Here is a 27199-nt window from a genome sequence, read left to right as displayed (position 1 = left end):
TGTGGATTCATCTATATTAGATGGACACGTTCTATGTTGTGGTTTCTGGGAATGAGCAGCCTTGGAGGAGGACTGAGTCTCTGAGTGCTTTTCTAGTTTAATATTTGATGGGTGGTCCTCCGGTTCCAGATTGACCCTTCAACAATGAACCAGCGTTTCTCCTCTAAAGCCTGAAATTCAGTTTCATACTGAAAGACATCTAATTTAGGCGTGTGGACGAACTAATGAACGGTGACGCTGTCGGTTGTGGTTCAGATAAAGTGGGATGAACAGAAACGTGGATCTGCTCTCCTGCCTGTTAATCTGTTTGCACATTGGCGGCGCTAACAATGTGTCGACAACACGCTGACACCGGCCAGATGTCGGAGCATCTGCCCAATCAACCTCCTCATTGTTCCTGCTGCTGCAAACTGCTGATTGTGTTCGTCTGTGGCTCGAATAAAACGCACAACGACCAACAAACCTGCAGACGCGACGTTCTGACATGAGGAAACTGGAGACAGCGACGACACAGAAGCTCGGTTTTTATTTTAGGGAAGGAAAAACAATGTAGAGCAGCAAACAGACAAGGAAACACCACCAAAAAAACAACCAGAAAGCACTTTATTGTGTCTCCATCATATCTGCCATTTGTTGTGCTTTAGAAATATAGATTTAAAATATTTGTGAGCTTAAAGCGTGAGCATGACGTCAACCAAACTGCTATGCTGGCGGTTTAGATTTAACTCTACATATAAGGACGCTGCTGCCTGAACAAGCCGTCTGCTGAGTGAACACACTGCAGCTGTAGGAAGCATTGATTCTACAACATGAATTATGTCAATATTCTTCTTTAAAAAGGAGGATAAACAACAAAAACAAAACAACATCAAACATAAACAACCAAACTGAAAATATAGCAAAGAAGAACCGACACCAAAAGTGCAAAACAAACTAAATAAATTCAGTATAAAACAACAAACTGTGTCTCTTTGTAGTTTTTTAGTCTCTGTTTGCAGTGAGTTGGTGTCTCTTTGTTAGTTGGTGTCTCTTTGCAGTTAGTTGGTGTCTCTTTGTTGGTCGGTGTCTCTTTGCAGGTTGGTGTCTCTTTGCAGTGAGTTTGTGTCTCTTTGCAGTGAGTTGGTGTCTCTTTGTTAGTTGGTGTCTCTTTGCAGTGAGTTGGTGTCTCTTTGCAGTTAGTTGGTGTCTCTTTGTTGGTCGGTGTCTCTTTGCAGTTAGTTGGTGTCTCTTTGCAGTTAGTTGGTGTCTCTTTGTTGGTCGGTGTCTCTTTGCAGTGAGTTTGTGTCTCTTTGTTAGTTGGTGTCTCTTTGCAGTGAGTTGATGTCTCTTTGCAGTGAGCTGGTGTCTCTTTGCAGTGAGTTTGTGTCTCTTTGTTAGTTGGTGTCTCTTTGCAGTGAGTTGATGTCTCTTTGCAGTGAGCTGGTGTCTCTTTGTAATTAGTTGGTGTCTCTTTGCAGTTAGGTGGTGTCTCTTTGCAGTCTTATTGTGTCTCTGCAGTCTTATTGTGTCTCTTTGCAGTTGGTTAGTGACTCTTTGTAGATGGTTATCTCTTTACAGTCATTTTGTCTATTTGTAGCTAGTTTTTGTCTCTTTGCAGTCTTATTGTGTATCTTTGTTGTTGTTTTGTGTAATCCTGTCCCTTGTAATAAACTTTCTATTCCACCGGTGTAATCACTTCATTGATTTGCGTTTCTTGTGTGTTTGCAGTGCAGAGCTTAGTGTTGTTGTCGTGTGTGTGGACAGTTGTGTGTGTGTGTGTGGACAGTTTTCTCTGTGTGGACACTTGTGTGTGTGTGGACAGTTGTGTGTGTGTGGACAGTTGTGTGTGTGTGGACAGTTGTGTGTCTGTGGACAGTTGTGTGTGTGTGGACAGTTTTGTGTCTGTCAGTGTTTCTTAGAACAGTTGGTCCTCCATGTCAGCAGCTCACAGATTTAAATCAGGTGAGAAAATCACACCATCAGTGCTGACGCTGTTTTAACATTAGTGTGAGTGCGTGCGTGTCTGTGTGTGTGTTGGGGAAGGATGACTGATATCTGATTAAATGTCAAGTCATCAGTTTGAGGAAAGTAAGAAAATAAGGCTCAACAAAAACTAAAACATCAATCAGAGATACTGGTATCAATCGGAGATATTGGAATCAATCAGAGATATTGGTACCAATCAAACAAACTGGTATTAATTGGAGATATTAGTATCAATCAGAGAACCAATGATCTTATAGAACAGCTGTCAGGTGTGTTCTCCTGCAGTTAGAAAGGTTCTGATCAGGTGGTTTGAGGTCGTCTTGTGTCTCTTTGTGGTTATTCTGTCTCAGTAAATTTAAACCTGGTTCTACAGTGGGCAGACAGTACCTGCCCTACCAGCAGAGGGCGCTGCTGCACTCAGGAGGCCATCTCTGTCTTCCTGTGTATCAGAGTGTTTCTGCTCTGAGATCAGCTCCTCCTCGTCGACGTGTTAAAGAGGTGTGAGGTCTAATTAACCCTCCGGTGATCCCATTAACCCGACACTTAGAGCTGCTCTGTGCCGGGTGGCCAGGTTTCCTCTGGAGCCTGAACGCATCACGGCTGATGTCAACTGTACACCTGCCGACAGGTGATCTGACCAGACCAATGGTAAGGTAGAAAAACCTGGAGAACACCAAACTCAGAGGAGCCAATCAGAGTGCAGCAGCTGAAGAAACAGATAACAACAGTCAGGTAAACACAAAAATACCACAACGATACACAAAACAACCACAAAGAGACACAAAACAACTACAAAGAGATACAAAGACACCAAAAACACCAGTGTGTGGTTCTATCAGTGTGGTTCCATCAGTGTGGTTCTATCAGTGTGGTTCCATCAGTGTGGTTCTATCAGTGTGGTTCCATCAGTGTGGTTCTATCAGTGTGGTTCTATCAGTGTGTGGTTCTATCTTGTGGTTCTATCAGTGTGTGGTTCTGTCAGTGTGTGGTTCTATCAGTGTGTGGTTCTGTCAGTGTGTGGTTCTGTCAGTGTGGTTCTATCACTGTGGTTCTATCAGTGTGTGGTTCTATCAGTGTGGTTCTATCAGTGTGTGGTTCTATCAGTGTGTGGTTCTGTCAGTGGGGTTCTATCAGTGTGGTTCTATCAGTGTGTGGTTCTATCAGTGTGGTTCTGTCAGTGGGGTTCTATCACTGTGGTTCTATCAGTGGGGTTCTATCAGTGTGTGGTTCTATCAGTGTGGTTCTATCAGTGTGTGGTTCTATCAGTGTGGTTCTGTCAGTGGGGTTCTATCACTGTGGTTCTATCAGTGGGGTTCTATCAGTGTGTGGTTCTATCAGTGTGGTTCTGTCAGTGGGGTTCTATCACTGTGGTTCTATCAGTGTGTGGTTCTATCAGTGTGTGGTTCTATCAGTGTGGTTCTATCAGTGTGTGGTTCTATCACTGTGGTTCTATCAGTGTGTGGTTCTATCAGTGTGTGGTTCTATCAGTGTGTGGTTCTATCAGTGTGTTCTCTCTGCTGCCCCCTCGTGGTCTCTGTTGGTTCTTACATCAGCTCCTTTTCCTTTAGTTCTTTTAGTTCTTTAGTTCTTTTTAACACTCAAACTGATCATATGAAGTGAATTATTTCTTAATAAATGTTTAATAAAATATTCTGACATTTTCAATGAAAATGAGAAGTAAACAACCTTTGATTTTTATTCTGCAGGTTTTCAGGTGTTTGAGGTTAAAAAAAAGTGATTTAAACAGATTAAACTGAAATGTTCTGATGTTCTTCTGATTCCCCCTGAAGCTCCTCAGATAAACCGTTTAATGTGACGAGTTTCAGCCTCACTAAGGACAGAAAGAAAAACATGTTTTCATTATTTATCTGTCATACGTGTCACATGATTTATTTATTTTTCCGATCATTTATGGATGAAACACAAACTCTTATCTTACAACAAACTCTTTGTTCTCCTGCAAACGTTCCTCTAAAGAACTGGAAATTTACTCAGTTACAGGATATTTGACAATTTAGAGACAGAGCAGAAACACAAACACAACATAACCACAATGACACAATATAACCAGAAATACACACAAAACAACCACAAAGAGACACAACAACCACAAAGAGACACAACAACCACAAAGAGACACAAAATAACCACAAAGACTAACAAAATAACCGCAAAGATGCACAAAACAACTACAAACCTCTGGTTTTAGACCTTTTTAGGACGGGTTTCAGACCATCTTGATCGGGTCTTTTTTTAAACCCAAGAACACCAAACCTACCATCAAGCATGGAGGTGGAACTATCATGCCCTGGGGCTTTCTAGAAGAGTTTCTGGATTGGTTTCAGAATGGATGTTGGACTTGTTCTGGACTTCCTTGGGACTGGTTTATGTTTAGTTTCAGCCTTGGTTCTCCTGGTTTTGGATTTGATTAAATGTTGGTCTTGGACTTTTTTTGTTTAGGATTAGTTCAGGTTTGGTTCTCATATTGTACTGGTTTTTGATTTTTTTAGGACTGGTTTCAGACTGCATTCTGACTGGTTCTGAAGTCTAGTTTGTTTGTTTTTTTGGACTGGTGTAAGTTTGACTTTGGTCTTGGTTTTAGATTTTTTTTAGGGCTGGTTTCATTCTTTTTTTTAGCCCCAAGAACACCAAGCATGGTGGTGGCAGTATCATGCTCTGTGGACCTGCAGCTTTCCACAAAGTGAATGTAATAATGAAGAAGGAGGATTAGAATCTAAAACCATCAGTAGAAGGTTGATCTTGGACACAGTTGGATGTTTCAACGAAATGGTTCCATCAGGATGGAATGAAGGTTCTAGAACGAAGGTTCTAGAATGAAAGTTCTAGACCGGTCTCCTTCTGATGTTTTACTGCATATTATCTGGAAATCAATAAAATGGGAAAATAAGAGTTAGAAGAAGTTTCTATCAGAGTTTGTTAAAGACTAAAGCAGCTGTAAAATGTGACTTTGATTCAGTTTCTAGTAAATCTGAATATTCAGATCAGAAGTAAATGAACAGCAGGTGAGTCGCTAAAAAGGAAACCTCACATCACATCTGTCTGCTGCTGATGAAGGTTCTCGTCCTCTTCAGCGTCGCCGTGCCGACAGGCGGTGACCTCAGCGGGAGGCGGAGCTCCAACCTGCAGCTCACCTGAGCTGCTGCCAAACGGATTTAATCTGAGGACAAACAGGTCGAAGTTACATCTGTTTATCAGAAACAACACAAAAACAACACAAAGACGCACAAAAATTACACAGACACACTAAAATAACACAGAAATGCAAAAAAACCCAGACACAAAAATAACAGACACACAAAAACAACACAAAGACAAACAAATATAAAGACACACAAAGACGCTGCAAACATAACATCTATTAAAACAAAACTTTTTTTAAAAAAGGAAATATTTTTAAAAGTGTGAAAACCAGTTTCAAAGCAGCATTTTTAAAAACTTTAAACTTTATAAGACATTTTAGAAAAATGGAACCACAGTGTAAAAAAACTCATCAAACACATGGATGTGTTGTCTACAAAGAGACACAAAACAACCACAAAGAGACACAAAACAACCACAAAGAGACACAAAACAACCACAGAGACACAAAACAACCACAGAGACACAAAACAACCACAAAGAGACACAAAGAGACACAAAACAACCATAAAGAGACACAAAACAACCACAAAGAGACACAAAACAACCACAGAGACACAAAACAACCACAGAGACACAAAACAACCACAAAGAGACACAAAACAACCACAGAGACACAAAACAACCACAGAGACACAAAACAACCACAAAGAGACACAAAACAACCACAGAGACACAAAACAACCACAAAGAGACACAAAACAACCACAGAGACACAAAACAACCACAGAGACACAAAACAACCACAAAGAGACACAAAACAACCACAGAGACACAAAACAACCACAGAGACACAAAACAACCACAAAGAGACACAAAGAGACACAAAACAACCATAAAGAGACACAAAACAACCACAAAGAGACACAAAACAACCACAGAGACACAAAACAACCACAGAGACACAAAACAACCACAGAGACACAAAACAACCACAAAGAGACACAAAACAACCACAAAGACACAAAAAGAACACAAAGAGGTACAGGTTTCTGTTGTGTGTGTGTGTTAGTGGCATGTTGCATTTCTGTTGTGTTGTCTTTAGATTTGTGTTGTGTTGTTATTGTTTTGTTGTGTTTGTGTGAGAAGCTTCCCGGTGTCTGTTTGTGTTGTTGTTGTGTTGTTGTTGTGTTTATGTGTGTATATCTGTGTGTGAGAAGCTTCCCGGTGTCTGTTTGTGTTGTTGTTGTGTTGTTGTTGTGTTTATGTGTGTATATCTGTGTGTGAGAAGCTTCCCGGTGTCTGTTTGTGTTGTTGTTGTGTTGTTGTTGTGTTTATGTGTGTATATCTGTGTGTGAGAAGCTTCCCGGTGTCTGTTTGTGTTGCTGTTGTGTTGTTGTTGTGTTTATGTGTGTATATCTGTGTGTGAGAAGCTTCCCGGTGTCTGTTTGTGTTGCTGTTGTGTTGTTGTTGTGTTTATGTGTGTATATCTGTGTGTGAGAAGCTTCCCGGTGTCTGTTTGTGTTGCTGTTGTGTTGTTGTTGTGTTTATGTGTGTATATCTGTGTGTGAGAAGCTTCCCGGTGTCGTTTCCAGTTTGGGGCTTCCAGATGGGAAGTCATTTTTTATTGGTCCTGGGCGTCCCTCCACATCTGTGGCTCCAGATGTTTAATGAATACGGAAGCAGCCGAGCTGTCGCCTCATTAAAGCTGCAGAGGCTCCGCCCACCGTGTCCCGCCGCTCGGCGCCATGGCGACGTCCTCGGGGCGATGGCGGCAGCTGGCGCCTCTCAGGAACAAAGCAGCGGCGCTCTGTCGGCCCGAAGCCGCACTGTATGGCTCTGAAGCTCTTTATCGGTATTAACTGATGTCATCAGAGAAGCCCCGCCCCTGTGAGGCCCCGACAGGTGAACAGGCTCCACACCCAGGTGAGGCCGCGCTGACCCCACCCCTATGGCTGTTGCTAGGCACTGGAGGAGATTGACAGGAGAAGGAAGTTCAAGATCAGAGTTCAATTCATTCATTCATTTGTTTGTTTTCAGGAGGAAACTGTTTTCTGTAGCTTTCTTTCAAACGTTTGGTTTCAGTTTGTTTTTTTCCTGAAGTTTCTGCTTTGTCATTCATTCATTCATTCATTCATTCTATTCATGTTTTGTGGAGGAAGTCGTATGTCTTTAGCTTTTGATCCAAAGTTTCAATTAGATTTTTTTTCCAGGAAAGTTTTTGCTTTGTCATTCATTCATTCATTCATTCATTCATTCATTCATTCATTCATTCATTCATTCATTCATTCATTCATTCGTGTTTTAGGAGAAAATCATGTTTTCTTTAGTGTCCATTTAAAATGTTTTGCTTTGTTTTGTTTTCTGGAAAGTTTGTGCTTTTCTATTCATTCATTCGTATTTTTAGGAGGAATTTTTTGTGTTTTCTTTCAAAAGTTTGGTTTCAGTTCATATTTTTTTCTGGAAAGTTTCTGCTTTGTCATTCATTCATTCATTCATTCAGTCAGTTATTTACATTTGTTTAAAGAACCTTATATGTTTGTTTATAATTTGTCTAATCATGAATTATTTACAGCATTAATTTCAAATGTTTCGTAGTAAATTTAACAGTTTCTTCTCAGTTCATTCATTCATGAACATTTATTAATTTTTTCAGTCACTCCAACAGGTAACTTTAATCCCGGCGTATCGATGGAAACTTGGAGCTCGTTGTTCACATTTTTGATCCTGAAGACACAAAAATATGAAGCTGAACGTTATTGTTGTCACTTTAAGCTCCTCCCCCTTTCTCCCCCTTTCTTCTCCTGCTCCTCCAATTAAAGGCCTCATTTGCTCTCATCTGCTTCTTCGCTGTTTTAATGTATTTCAGTCCAGTTGACCGACTGTGAAGGTCAACGGACGACAACCTGGACCTCCTGCCTCCCCCTCCCCCTGCCTCCCCCTGCCTCCCCCTGCCTCCCCCTCAGTGTAAGGACCATTAAACCGGTGGCTTTGACCCAAACCCTCGTAAAGACTCGTGGGCTGCTGATCCAGCAGACCTTCAGAGGTGAAAACGTCGTCGTCGCTCAGGAAACCGAGCTGCTCCTGTGAGCCGAAGCCGAGGGAAGAAAAAACCCACCTACTAAATTCATTCACTCATTGCTTGTTTATGGAAATATTAGTCTGTGTTTTACTGTTTTTATTTATTCATTCATTCATGAGCACTTGTGGAGCAGACTGAGGTTATTTTGTTTAGTTTTGTGGTATTCTTCAGTGTTTTGTAGTTTTTGTGTGCTTTGTGATGGAAGTCATTTTATGCCTGTTTTGGTGGTTTTTAGTCTCTTTGTGGTTCTTTTTGTGTGTTTTTACGCTTTCTGGTGGTTTGGCGTCTATTTGTGGTGGTTTTACATCTTTTTGACTTTCTCTTGAATGTTTTCTGGTAGTTTGTGCCTTTTTTGTTTGTTTTGTGGTGGTTTTGTGTATTATTGTGGGTCTTTTCCATCCTATTGTTTGTTTTGTGGTGGTTTTGTGTATTATTGTGGGTCTTTTCCGTCCTATTGTTTGTTTTGTGGTGGTTTTGTGTATTATTGTGGGTCTTTTCCATCCTATTGTTTGTTTTGTGGTGGTTTTGTGTCTGTTTGTGGTTGTTTTGCATCTTTTGGATTATCTTTTACATGTTTTTTTGGTGTTTTGTGTCTCTTTTGTGGTACTTTTTAATGCTTTGTAGCGGTTTTGTGTTATTGTGGTTCTACTTTTTGACTTTCTGAGGGTTAAAGGCCTGGAACCTCCACCTTTTTATAAGTTGTACAGTTTGTATGAGCGACTGTAGAGCTTTGATTGGATGAGCTGCTGATGTGTTCAGCTCCAGAGAGAATCTTCATGCAAACAGATCTCACCATAACCCGGTCCATTGTTTGCATCCCTTCATGTTTCAGCTGAACAACCTTCCCATGATGCTCTGGGATTCTCCCTTCGTCCTGCAGATCTGACAGAAGAGTCTCCGGTTACCCTGACGAAGGAGTCCAGATGTGTCGGACATGATTCCAGATGTGAACTCTGCTGTCGCGGCTCCTGAGGACAAACCCGGTCGGTTCGGATGCGTTTAGGATCGCCGCCGAGGTTTCACTCTCATTTTTGCTCCATTTCTTCTGGGCTGTTGAGTACAGTTGCCACGGTAACAGCTGGCCTCCATGTGACTCTGCAGTAAAACAACAGACTCCTCAGTAAATCTTCAGTTAACATTAGCTCTGATTTAGAAGTCTGTTTCTGCTGAGAGGAGACACTAAATGTTTGCAGAACGTTCACACAGCGATGTTTCTTCAGCGAACATCTGGACGAGTGAACCGACTCGTATTCCAGCTGTTGGAACATTTAATATGAGAATTGGATCAGCGGCGCAGATATCTGAGATCCAATCAGTCACAAAGAACATTTCACATCTCCACATCGTCGTTCTTTAGGACCGATGACGTCACTTTGACCCAGTCAGAGCCGTAACAAGAACCAGGAGTTCAGCCGATCACGGCAGCAGGATCCACCAGAGACCTGAGCTCAGCACCAGGAGTCCAAGACCAGTCCAAGGCTAGTCCAAAACCAGTCCAAAACCAGTCCAAGGCCAGTACAAAACCTGCCTAAAACCAGTCCAAACCAGCCCAGACCGGTAAAACAAACAGTCTGAAACCAGTCGAGGTGAAACAGAAGTTTGCAGAATGATCAGAGTTCTGTTGTAACTAAAGATTAGATTTATAAGTCGGATGAAGCCGTTGGATGTCACTTGCTGGCTGCTGGACGTTGGTTTTAAAGAGTTTAAACGGGCTGAAATGATCCTTTAAATCATTTCCTGGATGTGTAAACATGTTTGTGGCAAACAGTTTAATGAAGCAGTTTAAATATGTGAGTGGAAGAGGAACCTGGAGCTTCTGGTTCTCACTGATCTCTGCAGGTTTGTCTGAACCTTGTGGAGGAAATGAGGCCTTGGAAAGAAGCAGCAGCAAATCAAAATCCTCCCGGTTTTATGGATTTAATTAGAAACGCTGCTATTAAAAACAAAGATTAACAAAAACAAACAAATGAAATCAATAATTTCTGCAGGTGAGATTATAAAACTGCCGTCAGAGGTCAGCATGTGGGAGTAAAAGAGTGATTATATTTTACTGAATAAAACCCAAACTGGCCACATGATGGCGCTACGTCAATATTAGGTTTAATATCTTTAGTTGGTGAACAAAATTATTGATTCATTTTTTCCTGTTTTAATTAAATAATGTTGATTTTTTTTTATCCAGCAGAAGCCAGTCTAAACCAAATAATATGAAGAGTTCTTAAAAGTCCAAACGAGGCCAAAAGCGCTCCAAAACCAAACCAATACACCAAAGCAGTCTAAACCAATCCAAACTAGGGTAAACCAGTCTACAGCAGTGTGGACCAGTCTAAACCAGTTCACAATAGTTCAACCAATTTAAAATGTACAAACTAGTCTTAAACAAGTTTAGAACCAAAGCCAAAACCAGTACAGATTATTATAGACCAGTCCAAATTTGGCCAAAACCAGTCCTACCAGTACATACCCAGTAAAACATTTTTTAAGAAACAACAAACAATCCCAAATGTCCAAGACAGTCAAAGCAGTCCACTTCAAACTGGTATCAGTCAAAAACAAACCACTGTGAATCAATATATCAGTCCAAACCAGTAAAACTAACCAGTTCAAGCCAATCTAAAACAATCCAAACTGTGCAAACTAGTCTAAAACTAATTTAAAGCCGAGGCCAAGACTAGTCTAAACAGTACGAACTACTACAACCCCGATTAAATTAGACCAAAACTAGTCCTAACCTGTATAAACCATCCAAAACAAAGCAAAAGTTGTGTAAACCAGCAAAAATCTGGAAAAAAACAACTTTAATAAAAAAAATAAAAACAAAAAAAAAGCCAGTCCAAATGAATCTAAATCAGACAAATTCCAACCAGTTCAAACTGGTATAAACCAGTTAAAAAATAAACCGAACAAAAAACCCCCACTATGAATCAATATACCAATCAACATATCAGTCCAAACCAGTAAAACATTCCAGTTCAAACCAGTCTAAACCAATCCAAACCAGTCTGAAACTAAGTAAAATCAGTTCCAAGACTAGTCCCAACAGAACAAACTGCTACAAACCAGAGTGTTCCTCTGTCAGCGTGCTGCCTGGAGGCCTCCATCGGTGGATCTGATGCTCCTTTAACCATCAAGCCACCAAACTATTTTAGCGACTAAAATGACGGACTGGGCTCATTTATGACCCACTATATTTTACACAGGAATACGTCTACTTTAGTGCCTCTTTTTGTGCTTTCTTACCTATTCCACTCCACTGCATTTTAAGATGGATATTCTAAAATAACCTTCTGTAATTATTCATGGATTTTAATCATTTTTGACTCAGAGCTAAAGTTAAACCATATGAACAATATGATGCATTGTAAGAACGCAGTAACATTTATTTAGACACACTTTGTCTGCCACTTCTTTTAAAACTTTATTCCTTTTGTTTCCTCAATAGTAAATCAAAAGTACATAAAAACAAAATGTACACAAACATCTTGTCTGTATGTGTGCGATGTAACATGCAGAGAAGTATTTAGATTAGGGGCGGCTGTGGCTCAGACACTTTACCCACCTGAGCTCCAGTGCTGCCACTTCCACTGGTGTATGAATGTGTATGCTGTGTAATGTTGGTGGTGGTCAGAGGGGTTGTAGGAGTGGATTGGCAGCCAGTCAGTCTGCCCCAGGGCAGCTATGGCTAAAAATGTAGGTCTGCCAGCTATAGTGCACTGCAACACACTGAAATATAGCAATTAGAGGTAGAAATGAATAAATAAAACTAAGGCCTACAATAGTGAAAAACCTATACATCTTTTTGGGGTCATAAGTGACCCCAGACAAGTTTCCTTTATCCTTGTCACACCAGTTGGCCGAGCTCTACAAAAAACTATGAGCAGCTGTAGGACAAGTAGATTAACAAATTCATGGTAGGAAACATTTTTCAGATAAAAGATATAAAAACGGCAAATATAATTATACGGCTGGGGTCATAAATGATCCCACTCGGTCGCTTTAGGGGTTAAGCCTCTCTGGAGGGCCTCCGGTCCTTCAGGTGGCCCTGCAGGGACCCCACCCAGCCCCCAGACCACGTTTTGGGCAACAGAACAGCTGCATCTCCCCTGAACCAGTTTCAGGTGATTCAGGAGCGATTTGTGTGAGAGACGGCCGACAGCCTCTTCAGAGCTGTCACATATTTCACAGGGCGGCGCTCTCATTACAGACGAAGGCGCTCGGCGCGGTAATTGTTTTAATTTATTTGTTTATGGCGAAGACAGAGGGGACGGGCACATGGCACTTTGCTGCTTTATTGGGAACATATGGAAGACATTTATCACCATTTGCAGCGATCGGCCTAAATGATTTTATTAACTAATTTGTAACTTTACACTTTTTTAATCAAACACATGCTGCGCGCCGTAATGCTCTGATAATGCTCCGGGGCTTTGTAAAGAGAGCAGACGCAGCCGGAGGGAAATAACACGGAGAGGAAGGAGGGATGAAATGAAAGCGTGGAGGTTTGGGATGGAGGGGAGTTATGGAGGGAGGCTGATGATGGAGATGATTGTGAGGCGAGCTGCAGGCCGCCAGCTCGGCTCCGAGGTATTTAGGACGGCTGTTTACCTGAGCTCGGTGAAGCAGCGTTTTTCTGCTGCGGCGAACACGCTTTCGGTCGCCGCCCGGTAATGTGGCGCCTCGAGGGGCCGCCGGGACGCAAACCTGAGCAGGAAGGCTGATCGAGCCGAACCTCGGCGGAGCTCCAGGTACAAAGCGGTGGACTGGAGTGAAGCCTCCGAGGAGGTTTGTGAGAGTGGAGTGGAGCAGTGAGGCGAACACATCTCCTCCATCACACTCTGTTCATCTAGCTGCTGCCTACAGCCCTAACGGCTCCCAAAACCAAAAAACACACGAACACCGGCTCTGACGCCATGTTGGTTCTGATGTCAGCATCAGGTGATCAACCCTCAACCTTCCTGCAGCAGGACGACCGGTCCAAACATCCAGGACAAGAACCTTCATCACCAACAAGAACCAGGAGCCCTGAACGCACAGCAGCGTGATCTGACCTGGAGACCAGTCAAAACCAGTCCAGACTAGGAGAAAAAACAGCAAGTGTAAACTGGTATAAACCCATCAAAAACCAGACAAAAGGTATGATAGGCCTGTCCAGAACCTGTTCAAACTAGTGTAAACCCATCCAAAACCAATGAAACCACCCCATAACATCAGAATCCACTATAAACTCCTCCATAATAAGTCCAAACCAGTACATACAGATGTTTGGACTAAAACCAGTCCATATAGCAGTTTAAAGTCTAAAAGAAGTCCCAGTTACTGTAAACCAATCCAAAGCCACTCTAAAGTATTCATAGCGATATAATCTACCATAAAACAGTCAAAAACAAGTTCAAATTTAATTTAAAAAAAAGCAGTCTTAACTAATAGAACCCAGTTTAACACCACTGCTAGTCTAAACACAACCTAAAATAATATCAACATAAAAATCATTCCAAACTAATGGAAATCCATCCAAATTAGTTTAAACCAATCTAAAACCAGTCTCATCTTGTGTAAACCGCTCCATAACATCATAATCTACCTAAACTACCCTATCACTAGTCCAAACTAGTACAAACCATTCCAAAACCAGTATTAACTAGAATAAACCAGTCCATAACATTGTAATCGACCTAAACTACTCCGTAAGTAGTCCAAACTAGTCCAAACCATTCCAAACTAGAATAAACCAGTTCATAGCATCGTAATCTACCTAAACTGCCCCGTAACTAGTACAAACCATTCCAAAACCACTCTTAACTAGAATAAACCAATTCATTATCACACTAAGACAAGCCTGATATTCGATGAATACCAACTCAAACCATCAGGAACCAGTCTAAACCAGTGCCCACCTATCTAAAACCAGTCTAACCTAGCATAAGCCAGTTTAAAATGAGTCTAAAACAAGTTTTAACTTGTGTAAACCACTTCAAAGCTGCTATAAAGTAGCATAAGTAGTATAAAGTAGTAGTATAAAGCTAGTACAAACCAGTCCAAAACTAACTATAAACTCATCTAAAATCTGTCTAAACTAGTAGATACCCATCCAAACTAGTGTAAACCGATCTAAAACGAGTCTCAATTCGCATAAACCAGTCTTGTAATCAGTATAAAACAATTTAAAATGAAAAAAAACAGCCTAAAAACACCCTAAAACAAATAAAAACAAGTAAAAACAGGACCAAAACTAGTCCAGACTAGAATAAACCAGTCTAAACCAGTATAAACTAGTCCAAAGGCAATGTTTAACAGGTACTTAGTGATATAAACCAGTTGAATCGAATATAAACCGGCTCCAAAGGAGTTAAAGTATTTTAAACCAGTCCGAAACCAGTTTAACCAGAGTAAACCAGTCAAAAAGCAGTTTAACTAGAGTAAACCAGTTTAAAACCAGTACTAGTTTCTACTGGTTTTGGACTGTTTATAAACTCAACAGTTCATATTTGTTTGTTTACCTAATTCAGTTCCATCCGTTCCTAAGACACACAAATTATGAAAAAAATAATTACAACTTATCACCACAAATCTGGAAAAAATGTCAGAAAATTAGTAAATGAGTGAAAATGTCAAAATAATATGAATAAAATATCAAAGCGTATTAATGAAGCTCCTGAAAATAATTTTAAAAATCCTAAATGTATGAAAATGAAGAAAATATTCTGAATAACAAATACAGTAAAAGTCAGAGAAAATGTTGAAAAAATATGAACAAATATTTTAGATAATAAAGCATAAAATGACATTCCTGAAAATTAATGGAATATTTTCAAAAAAATTTTTTTCAAAAAATATTAATAAAAGTCTTTAAAAATATAGACAAAATGTAAAAAATAAATACTAAAAATATTTAAAAGAAAAATCCATAAAGAAAATAAAAATGAAAATATCACAGAAAATATTTTCTGGTCCAAAACCATTAAAAACACAACTCAAACCAAAAGGAGTTTAAAACTATGACATAAACCAGTACGGAGCATTACTTTTACTTTTGATAAACCAGTCAAAAAGTAATAAAAATGTGTTTTAAGAAAGAAAGAAAGAAATACTACTACTAATAAAAAATAATGATAAGTACAACAATAATGCTAATAATCCTGAAAATGAACAACATGTTGAAAATTTCATTTTCAAAAACATTAACAAGTCATTAAAATACAGACAAAGTGCAAAAAAAATTAATTAAAAAAATATACCAGTCAAAAGATAATAAAAAATATGTTAAAAATAATAATAGAAATACTGGAAATAAATCAAATGTCTGAAATATCTGGACATGTTTTTTGAATGTTAGAAAAAGAAAATGTCCAAAAAAATTAACAAAAGTCATTCAAATATTGATGTTTTTTCTTAAACTAAAATAAAACACCCAAATAATACCTGAAAAAACATCAACAAATATTAAAATGTTTGAAATAAAAACTGTAAAGACAAACAGTTGAGTTTGGAGTTTCTGACATCTGCTTTGTTTTTATTTGGCCAATGTGATTAAAAGTGAGTTTGAACTGAAGAGAAACACGTTCAGGGACAGTTTCAGCCGACTGTAGTTTTAATGTTTCTTTCTTTCAGTCTGACTGTAGATCTGCATCGTTCTCATCGCTGCAGGTCGCTGCACTCGTCTGCGTTTGATGTGAGGCGTCGTGACGACACGTTTAGACTTCTAAATGAGTCGACATCTCTGACAAATCTTCCATTTTAGAGGCCATCTGCCCTCCTCCTGCTGCTGCTGAGTGACGGCCGCCACTTCGTTCGTCACGCAGCTCTTTAAACGAGGCTGCAGATCCTCCGCCACCTTCCTCCTGTTAACTAGTTTGCTGCGGCGCGTCCCGCTCTCGCATCTCCTAAATAAAACAAAATGGGTGACAGTTCCTCGTCCCGCGGCGACCCGACCACGAACATCTGGACGCAAACAAGAGCTCCACAAACACGCAGCCGCTCGTACATAAAAGACGAAGCCAACTGCCGGCGTAAATAACCGTCCTGAAGCCAGGGAGGGAGCAGCGTGACACGGCAGCAGAGTCTTCTCCCATTAAGGCCCTAAAGAGCAGGACATCAAACCGGTGGAGGTGGAGGCAGCGGCGCGGCGGGAGCCAGGATCATCACATTTTAATAGGACATGTGGCATCTCCTCCCCTCCACTCCGGGCCAAATGGCAATCCTGAATTCTGCCCAGCTGTCGAGCTACAAATGGGCTGCAATTACATCCACGCCTGCAACGCCGAGCTCCGTCGACACACACCGACACCAAGAGGTCAACAATGCCGAGAAAGTACCATTTCCATGAGGCCACAACTACCAAGAGGTCACCAACACCAAGATAACACCGACACCAAGAGGTCACCAACACCAAGAGGTCACCAACACCAAGATAACACCGACACCAAGAGGTCACCAACACCAAGATAACACCGACACCAAGAGGTCACCAACACCAAGAGGTCACCAACACCAAGATAACACCGACACCAAGAGGTCACCAACACCAAGAGGTCACCAACACCAAGATAACACCTACACCAAGAGGTCAACAATGCCGAGAAAGTACCATCTCCATGAGGCCACAACTACCAAGACGTCACCAACACCAAGATGTCACCAACACCAAGATAACACCTACACCAAGAGGTCAACAATGCCGAGAAAGTACCATCTCCATGAGGCCACAACTACCAAGACGTCACCAACACCAAGATAACACCGACACCAAGAGGTCACCAACACCAAGATGTCACCAACACCAAGATAACACCTACACCAAGAGGTCAACAATGCCGAGAAAGTACCATCTCCATGAGGCCACAACTACCAAGAGGTCACCAACACCAACATAACGCCTACACCAAGAGGTCACCAACACCAAGATGTCACCTACACCAAGATAACACCGACACCAAGAGGTCACCAACACCAAGAGGTCACCAACACCAAGATAACACCTACACCAAGAGGTCAACAATGCCGAGAAAGTACCATCTCCATGAGGCCACAACTACCAAGACGTCACCAACACCAAGATAACACCGACACCAAGAGGTCACCAACACCAAGATGTCACCAACACCAAGATAACACCTACACCAAGAGGTCAACAATGCCGAGAAAGTACCATCTCCATGAGGCCACAACTACCAAGAGGTCACCAACACCAACATAACGCCTACACCAAGAGGTCACCAACACCAAGATGTCACCTACACCAAGATAACACCTACACCAAGAGGTAGCTGAGAGGCCAAGACTACTAAGAGGTCACTGTCACTAAGAGGTTATCAACACAGAGTTCACTGCCATCAAAAGGTCATCACCATCAAGAGGTCACTGACACCCAGACGGTACCAACACAAAGAGTTCACTACCAAAGACAGGTCATCAACACCTAGAGGTCACCAAAACTGAGAGGTCGCATCATCAAAAAGTGATGATGACCAAGAGGTCATCAAAGCCAAGATTTCACCATTGACATGAGGTCATTGAGAGGCAACGAGCACTAAGAGATCATCGTCACCAAGAAGACTGATAGGTCACAAAAAATGAGAGGTCAAGAACATCTACAGGGCATCATTACCGAGAGATCATCAACAAAGGAAGTCACTAAAAGTTGACCACCACCAAGAGGTCATTAAAACCAAGAGGTTACCTTTACAGAGGTCACCAACGCCAACAGGTCACCATCACTGAGAAGTCACCAACAACAACAGGTCACCAACATCCAACACTGAGAGGAAACCACCAGCGTGACGTCGAAGAGGTAACCGTCACCAAGAAGTTATCAACACAGAGAGGTCACCAACACCAAAAGGTTATTGTCAGAAAGAACTTATCACCAACACTAGGACGTAGTAAATATCTGAGAGGTCGTCAGGTGTGCAGTTTTCAGGTGCAGGACTTTATATTAAAGTGAAAAAAGAGCCACTGTGAAGAAAAATGAAACAGAAGTAAATAAAGACATCCAGAAAGTGGAGTGAGTTCAGAGGGTTAAAGTTGCTTGTTGTTTCTGTGTCTCCTGTTTATCTGAGCTGCTGTAACGTGAATTTTACCTGGAGGATCAATAAAGTTTTATAAGATTTCTGCATCTTCCCAAACAAAGCTGCAGCTGATCATCATCATCATCATCATCATAGCAGCTTTCAACAAAACCTGAAGGAAACTTTTACTGATTCTAAGAGAAAACAAAAAGACGATGACATCAGAATGTAATATAAGCTGGACTCAAACTTGTTTACTTCTTAAAATATGAGGTTTCAGATTTAGATTTTTTTTTTACAGAGTTTTGTTAAATTTCAGAAAATAACCAGTAAAAAGCAAAAAATACATAAAACAATAATAATAGTAGTAAACACTTTAAACAACATTAAAAATAGCTACTTTCATAAATGCTAAATTATTTTGACAGCGTTCAACTGTAAAAATTAAACCATTTTACTGTATTTTCATTATAAAGAAAATATTTTATAAATATTTTATTTTTATTAGTTTTGTTTATAGTTTAACTGTTGTTTTTGATAGATTTTCTTATTTTTTTTCTTAATGACAGATAATATATCAAAAATTAGTATTTTCAGAAACAAATTTGCTCTTGGACAATGTTTAACCATAAAGTTTCTATAGTAAAAAACAGTGAAATAACAACAGGTCTATTCTGTCAATAATATCAAAAAATCTGTATTTTTACAAATAAAACGTTCTTATTTTGAAGTGTGTGGTTGTTAAAGTACAGAATTTTACTGCTTTAACCAGTTTTATTTTACTGATATTTGGTTTTTGTATTTTTTATAGATATATTTTTGTGGCACGATTGCTTCCAGATTTTAAGATTTTTTAAAAGATTTTTTGAAGATTTTTTTTTACATATTTTAAAGGATTTTTTTCAAATATTTTTAAAATAGATTTTTAAAAAGTTTTTAAAGTAATTTTAAAAAGATTCTTTAAAAGATTTTTAAAGCTTTTTTGAAGATTTTTAAACAAGACTTTTTGCTAATTTTGTAGAAGAATTTTTAAAGTTTTTTACAAATTTTTTGAAAGATTCTTTTACACATTTTTTAAAAAGATTTTTTAAAAGTTTTTTTTAAAAGATTTACAAAATACATTTTAAAAGATTTTGTAAAGGTTTTTTGAAGATTTTTCAAAAACATTTTTTATGGATTTCTAAAAGATTTTTTTAAACATTTTATTTTTTTTTTACAATGCAGGGAAAAAGCACAGTTGAGAAGCTGATGTTTATCTGTATGAACATGATGCACAGCAGGGATTTAAAATGGAAAAAATCTGCTAAAAGCTGATGCAGATGATTTTTTCCTTCCAATGAAAACATGTTAGTAATGAGGGATGTTGGTCGGAGCCCCTGCAGGAACGTTCCGGTGTTTCGGCAGAACGAGGCCCTCCAACATAAACGACCTTTTTCTGCTCCGGTGCTCGATAACGGTTCAGAGTGACGCCTCTCTGAGAAGCTGCTCGTCGTTTCCTGACGTGAAGCCAAACGCTCCATTTTTCATCAGGAAGTCACAGTTTATTACCGCTGCCAGAAACCTCCAGCGCTGTAATGGATGTTTGCTGAGGACGTTTCTGATCCGGGCGGCTTCGAACCCGGGCCCATTTAGTGCTGCTTGATTGCACAATCACATCTAATTAGGTGCAATGGAGTTTGGTCCGGGGCCAAGTTCAACTCCGATGGCAGGTTTTAGTGTTGTGTGTTAAAGCTATCGTTGGTTCGAGCAGCGGCTGTAAATCTGCGGGTGAATGGAGCGAGCTAATCCATAACGCTGCAGCTGGAGGACGATAACTCAGTGACTTCATCACGGCGGCTCGGAGGTGTGGGAAAGGTGGGAAACGCTCAGGCTGACAAATTCCTGCAGGTTTATGGAGCCGAAACATTTCCTGCTCCCTAAAGCAATCAGACTGTAAACATGGAAGAGCGTGTTTGGCTGTCAAACACACTGAACACTACATTACCCACAAAGCCTAGGGGCCCACCGCTCAGACACACGAGGAGGAGGTGGAGATGCAGCAGGACGTCCAATCAGTGCTCCTAAAATGTGGACAGAACCACCGCTTCTGTGTCTGCAGCCAAGTTTAACTCCACCGGCTGGACGTGTTGGTGGTTGCCATGGTGACGGTTGCCCTGGCATCAGTCAGGTCTGTGGGTTGGATGTTGTTCGTTGCCATGGCACCAAGCTGTCTGTTGGATGTAGTTGTTGGTTCCCATGGTGTAAGCTTCTGAGGGTTGAGATGCTGTTGGTGGCCGTGGCAACCAATGACATGGCAAGTAGCACCATGGCAACCAACAACATGATGCTAGGTGGTTGCCATGGCGGTGGTTGCCATGGTGCTGGGCTCTGTGTTCTGGTCCAGATGGAGTCGGACGCTCGGCCTTCACTTCCTGGTTTTCTCTGAGGAGCTCCTCAGCAGCAGCACGGCCCTCTGGGAAACGAAGTGCTGCTGGTTTGCTGCACACAGCTGGCTGCACGCGTGTGAAGGTGAGCAAACATACAACATGTGTGCTCACTTCCAGATGTTTCTCAGCGACTCCTGCAGCTGTGTGTGGAGGTGTGTGTACTTCAGGTGTGTGTTTTGGGAGTGAAGCCACTGGAGTGTGTGTTGGTGCAGATGTCACATGAAGGCGCGTCACGGCGACACGCGTGACCAGGAACACGCTGTAACCTGTTCCTGTTCCTGCAGCCTCATAATGAGCTCTTTGTCCTCCGACAGCTTCCTGTTGTTGCCGCTCTCCTTCTTCTTGTCGGACTAATTTAGACGTCGATCATCCTCACCTCGCCACGTAGATTACTTTAATATCATCCTCTGCACTCCGGGGACGTCGTAATCGCTGCCTCCAAATAATTTGTTTTCCACCACGGCTCCCCCGTCTCCTTCCTGCCGTCCAGCCGTGAATTAATATTCATAACATAATGCAGCAGGTTCCTATATGAACCTTCTTTGATCTAATAAAAGAGCTTTCTGGGAGTTATTATCTGCTTTTCAATATGAAGGAGCCGTTTATGATCGGGGATGCAGGACCAGAACCAGGCGGGCATTTTGGATTTCACCAGACAGAAAGTGGACAGTCAGAAAAAACAATTCACTGAACCAGACTTCAGTCAAAATAGTAATGATTTTAGACCTGATGTTAGTCAGTGGCATGTGGTTCTACAGATAGATGTAAAATTAGAATGAAGTCTGGTATTACAGATGCCGTACAGAGATCTATAGGACCAGACTTTATTCTAAATATTAACGATTTTACACTTGACTTCACTTGGTCCTCCTGTAGCTGCAAATAGGTCTTAAATTAGGGATATTTTGAATGAAGTCTGATACTGTAGATGTCTGCGCGACCAACCATATATATATATATATATATATATATATACATATAAACAGAAAATATAACAAAATAAAAGAAGAAAAAAACATCTGTAGAACCAGACTTCACTGAAAATGTTCCAAAGTTAGGTGAAATGTTTGAAACCACAAATTCATGATTTCATCACAGACATCTATAGAACCAGACTTTATTCTAAATGTTCTTCATTTTAAATCTACAGACAAACTGCACCAGAACCAAAATAAAAGCCTTAAATTTTAGTAAAAAAAAAAAAACCTCAGCTGTTAATGTTCAGAAATGCAGGTTTAGTCTGATCAACGTAAAAAGTCCTGTGTGTGTGTGTGTGTGTGTGTGTGTGTGTGTTCGCCCCGAGGCCTCCCCTCTCTCTCTCAGTTACCGTTTGTTTGGCCTGTTGAGGTTCGCTCACCTCACAGCAACAAACAAACAAACAAACGAAGCAACGAGCGGCTCTTCGCAGCGGTGAGTCGTTCTGCTGATCTGAGACCCACCGCCGGCGTCGCTCGGCTACTCTCAATATTTCAGTACGGGAGGCAAAAAGTGCCAGAAATCTCCTCCGTTAAAAACCTGCTTTTCATGCCTCAGACAGAGCGTCTTCACCTTCTGACGGGGAGGGAAAAAAAGCACGTTGTCATAAAAAGCAGCACGTTTTCAGCTTCTGACGATGTAAGAATCAGTGTTGTGTTGGGTTTTTTCGTGTAATAAATTGCATTTTAGCCCTCCTGTTGTCTTCAATTATGGGCACCATAAAAATATTGCTTCCTTGTCTGAAAAAAATCCAAGAATTCGGCAAAAAAATTCCCCAAATTTCTGAAATTTGCAAAACCTTCAGGAAGAAAATTCCAGAGCCTGTCCTCAAACCAAAAACGACCACATAGGTCGTCTGTACACGCCCGTATTACGACCCAGTGTTACGTTTTGACTATGCGACCTCTGGCGGTTGAGTAAATATCGAGACTCTGGAGTCGCAGGTGAAACGTCATCATGAACAAACTTTTATCTAACACTATCCCTGTCCCTATCCCTAACCCTAACCTTAACCATAACCCTAAAAACGTGTTGGGAAAGTGAGAAAAAAGCCGTTTTGCGACGGAAAAGCCGTTTCGCGAATTAAATCCCGTAATGCGTTCGTTTTCCCCGTAGGGGCGCAAACGTTCATACGACCGCATAGGTCGTATTCCGGTGCACGGTGCAAACGACCGATGCGGTCGTATGAATTGGAGGACAGGTTGAAATTCCAATAATTCCTTAAAAGTTTCCCTTAAAACTTATTTTTTTTAAATCCCCCAAATTTTGCACGATAATTTTTGTAAATATTTTCAAAAAATGAGTAAAAATCTTTCAATAATCCTAAAAATATCTAAAGTGATTACATATTACATATATATCAGTAAAATTTCTATTAAAATCCAGTGAATTTTGCGGGATTTTGGTTGATTTTTATGTGAATGTTCTTAAGATGTTGATAATGTGTACATCAGAGGTTTCACTGTGAAAATATATATTTTTTTCCACATTTTCAAACGGGTCAATTTTGACCTGCAGGACGACACGAGGTTTGATAAATCGGCGATCTCGACTGCGTAAAAAGTGCAGATTGTCGGCTTTTGATGTCAAAGGAAGTGCAGTTTTTTACAGTGTGGTGAAAAAAAGCATTTTTTCAGCTGCTGATGGCTTAAAAAGTACTGTTATGTCAGGATTTGATTGAATAAAAAGCTGCATTTTAATTAGAACATCACAAAAAAACTGCACCTTTTCGGCTTCTGACAACATAAGAAGCAGTGTTGTCACATTTTTTGGGTAAAAAGTTGCATTTTTATAGAGCGGCATTCTCAACACAGGAAAAAGTGCAGATTGTTGGTTTTCGATGTCAAAGGAAGTGCAGTCTTCTTTAGAGTGTGTGATTTTTTTGGCTGCTGACAGCATAAGTTATGCTGTTTGTATATAAAGGGGCATCATCATCAGAGCACTGTAAAAAGCGACACTTTTTCAACCTCTGACGACGTGAAAAGCAGCGCTGCATCAGTCTTCAATAGAGCAGTGTAAAAAAGGCAGTTTCGTGTCTTTGCTTAAAGAACAGCGTAATCAGAAGTGAAAAGAGCAGCACCTTCTCAGCTGCTGACGGTGTAAAAATCGCTCTTACGTCTGGTCTTGACTGCTTAAAAACTACCGTTCTAAATAAAGTGCTGTGAAAATGTGTGGGTTTTTTTGTTTTTGATGGTTTAAAAAGTGCTGTTGGATCACAGCACGGTAAAAAAAAATTAAATAAAAGACTATTTGTTCAGATGTTGACAGAAATTAAGCGGTGTTGTCCATTCGACTCCGTAAAAAGTACAGATTGTTGGCTTTTGACATCATAGAAAGTGCATTTGGAGGGCACTTTTTAAAAAACTTTTGATTGCATAAAAATTTTTGTGTTGTAGTACATTCTACATTATAGTGTCATAGAAAGCAGGACTTTATTGCCACTTTTTTCCTATAAAAAAATGTAAAAATCGAAGTTCCTCTCGGTTTTGATTGTGATAAAGTGCTATTGTTATTAGAGGGTGGAAATAGCGGCACTTTTTCTGGCATCTGACAGCATCAGAAGCACTGTTGTGTCAGAATTTGACTGCATTTTAATTAGAGCATCATGAAAAGCAGCACTTTTTCAACTGCTGACGCTGCAAAAAGTGCTGTTCTGCAGGTTTAGACTGTGTTAAATAGTACTGCTGCTGTAAAAAGCGTTTTGATGACTTAAGAAGCTGTGTTTTCCCAACTTTTTTTGAGTAAAAAGTAGCACTTTTATTAAAATGGGGGGAAAAAGTGCCGCTTTGTTAACTTTGGATGGCTTAAGAAGTTGCCTTGTGATTAGAGTGTCAGAGATAGCAGCACTTTTTCTGACTTTGATGTTCTGAGGTTTAAATGGTTCTAAAAGATTAATTTTAAAATGTGATGCTTTTACCTTTGACGACATTTTCTTTGGAATAGTGTAAAAATCTAAACTTTCCGGCTGCTGACAGCGTAAAAAGTACCGTTCTCGTTAGAGCGCTGTGAAAAGAAGCACTTTTCCAGCTTTTGTGATTAGAATGCCATAAAAAGGACCTTTTATTAAAATTTATGGCAAAATAAAGTACCGGTAGTGTTAAACCAGATTTGGACTGCAAAAAAGTGCCGTAACTAAAATTCTGTAAAAAGGAGCGTTTTTTGATGGTCTAAGAAGTGCCATCATCATTAGAGTGCCTTAAAAAGAAATGTTTTTTGGCAATTTATGGCAAAATAAAGTTGTGCTATTCCAGATTTGGACTTCTTTTGAAGGTTTAAAACGTTCCATTGCGCAGTAGAAAAATGTGTAAAGTATCGTTCTAATTAGAAAAAAATTGGCGCTTTTCCAACATTTGATGTTCTAAAAGTGATTAGAGCATTTTTGAAAGTGTATTCTTTGCATTTTGATGGTTTAAAAAGTTCCATTGTGATTAAAGTGCCATAGAAACATTTTTCTGGGGACATTTGAATTCTGACAGCATAAATAAACTGCATTTTGTGAGGTTTTGACTCTCGTAAGTAGAACGCCTCTAGAACACTTTTGATGGTTTAAAAAGTTTCATTGTGATTACAGCGCTGTACGAAGTATTTTTTTGGCACTTCATCCCCCCCCCCCCCAAAATTAATGTCCTGCCAGGTTTGACTGCATATAAAGTGCCGTTATACTTTGAGTGCTGATTTCTGGCTGCGTAAAAAGCGGCCTGTCGTTTTGAATCTTGTGCCATCAGATGTGAATCGTGGCACTCCCGGCCCTCCATATCTTGGACGGTGCGACAGGGATTGGAGCTAATTACCGGCAGCGACCGGCTGACCTGCGCCGCCGGGAGACGCCGCATTAACATGCGATGATGCAAATGAAATGCGTCCCTGCGACCGCCTCTGCCTCTCTCCTTATCAAAAAATGATGACCCCCGGCTAATTATTAGAGCGGGCCGTCGCCGGGGGAAGAGCCGTTGTTCTGTTGGAGGTTTTTACATTAAAGATGGATGTCGGTGGGGAGCGTGGGAGGACGACTCCGGTTGACTCCGGCTCTGACCTCTTAAATCTTCACCTCGGGTGTTTTTCTGCCGCATCCTTTTTGTCCTGCGGCGTCCGAACTCCGCAGCTTCCTCCCAAGGAATGTGAGACAAGCGTGAGGCTGCGGGGCACGGCGGCGGCGTCCGGCGGGGACGTGACCCCGTAATCACATCTTCAGGTAGTTTCCACGGACCGGGCCTGATGTCGGGCCGAGTGCAGGGAGACGCACGTCCGCTCGTTCCGGCGAACAAAGAGCGGCGTCGTAAACAACGAGGAGGGTCTCCATGGCAACCGGGGCCCCATCTGCTCCCCGCTAATGACCTCTCCTCCTCATGCACTGTTTTAATTAAACCAGAGGCGTCCAGAGGTTCTCAGTTCAGGTGACGTTCAGCTCACGTCAGTCTCTTTTCTGAACAGCAGCAAAAACAGTTTCTGAACCTGAAACCTGCTCATGAGGAAAAAAAACAAAACAGAATGACTCCATACATCGTCCAGAAACTGAAAAAACAGGCGGTCCTCAAACGTATCACAAAAATTTAAGATAAATCTGTTTAAATCATGATATTTCATTAAAAAACACGTTCTATACGTTTCACTTAAAAATTTGCTGCCACATTCTGTAAAAAATACAGTTCTTCCCTCATCGTTCCAACTGATTCTCCAACTGACAAGGAATAATTCTGAGTTTTCAGGTTGAATTGCAGGCAGTGTGTGAAGGAAAATCCAACCTAGTGGATGAATAAATAAAGTCAGCACGGCTCAGAAACAGAGAACAGAGGAGGTAGTTGTTGGAGAGAGCCTGTCCTCAAACCAAAAACGACCACATAGGTCGTCTGTACACGCCGGTATTACGACCCAGTGTTACGTTTTGACTATGCGACCTCTGGCGGTTGAGTAAATATCGACACTCTGGAGTCGCAGGTGAAACGTCACCATGAACAAACTTTTATCTAACACTATCCCTGTCCCTATCCCTAACCCTAACCTTAACCATAACCCTAAAAACGTGTTGGGAAAGTGAGAAAAAAGCTGTTTTGCGACGGAAAAGCCGTTTCGCGAATTAAATCCCGTAATGCGTTCATTTTCCCCGTAGGGGCGCAAACGTTCATACGACCGCATAGGTCGTATTCCGGTGCACGGTGCAAACGACCGATGCGGTCGTATGAATTGGAGGACTTGTTGGTTGGAGATCCATCCAGTATGGAGAAACATCTTCTACTGATGAACAGAGGAGAGAGGAAAAGACTGGAGATGGTTAATATCTGTAGTATGTGGAGCCTCCGTCGTTGCTAACAGCTGTGGACTCTTGGAATCATGTTAAATGTGGATTCGAGGCTCCAGACTGGAAAAGTCTGGAGATATCTAAATATCTGCAGTAGGTGCAGAAAAAACAAAAACACGACAGAAAATGACAGACTAAAATGTCTAAGACACAAAACGAGAGAAACACTGAATGAAAGAAATAAAACTAAACGTCTTGCTGGGTTTGTAGAGGTTGTAAACAGAGAAATAGTTAAATATCTAGAATATGTGGAGCCCAAAACACAACGTTCAGAATATTTAACGTACTCGAGGCAAAAACATCTGGGAGAAAAAACAGACGAAGCAGGAGGCTTACGGAGTTTCCTACAGAG

The 27199-nt window shown here is 40.9% G+C and overlaps 1 long non-coding RNA gene across 1 annotated transcript; it reads right to left on the bottom strand.

Moving 5' to 3' along the window:
• Positions 1 to 507: 507 nt before the first annotated feature.
• LOC110963906 (uncharacterized) lies at positions 508 to 13154 on the bottom strand. The gene is made up of 4 exons (XR_002596559.2): positions 12752 to 13154; positions 8940 to 9241; positions 5015 to 7032; positions 508 to 4846 (listed from the first exon to the last, which is right to left on the bottom strand). It is a non-coding gene; the product is annotated as an uncharacterized LOC110963906 (long non-coding RNA).
• Between the last annotated feature and the right edge of the window lie 14045 nt (positions 13155 to 27199).

Source organism: Acanthochromis polyacanthus, chromosome 10 (assembly GCF_021347895.1).
Source record: "Acanthochromis polyacanthus isolate Apoly-LR-REF ecotype Palm Island chromosome 10, KAUST_Apoly_ChrSc, whole genome shotgun sequence".
NCBI classification, from domain to species: Eukaryota; Metazoa; Chordata; class Actinopteri; family Pomacentridae; genus Acanthochromis; species Acanthochromis polyacanthus.
Note: the sequence above shows the minus strand (reverse complement) of the source record. Positions and strands in the feature narration are given on the sequence as shown.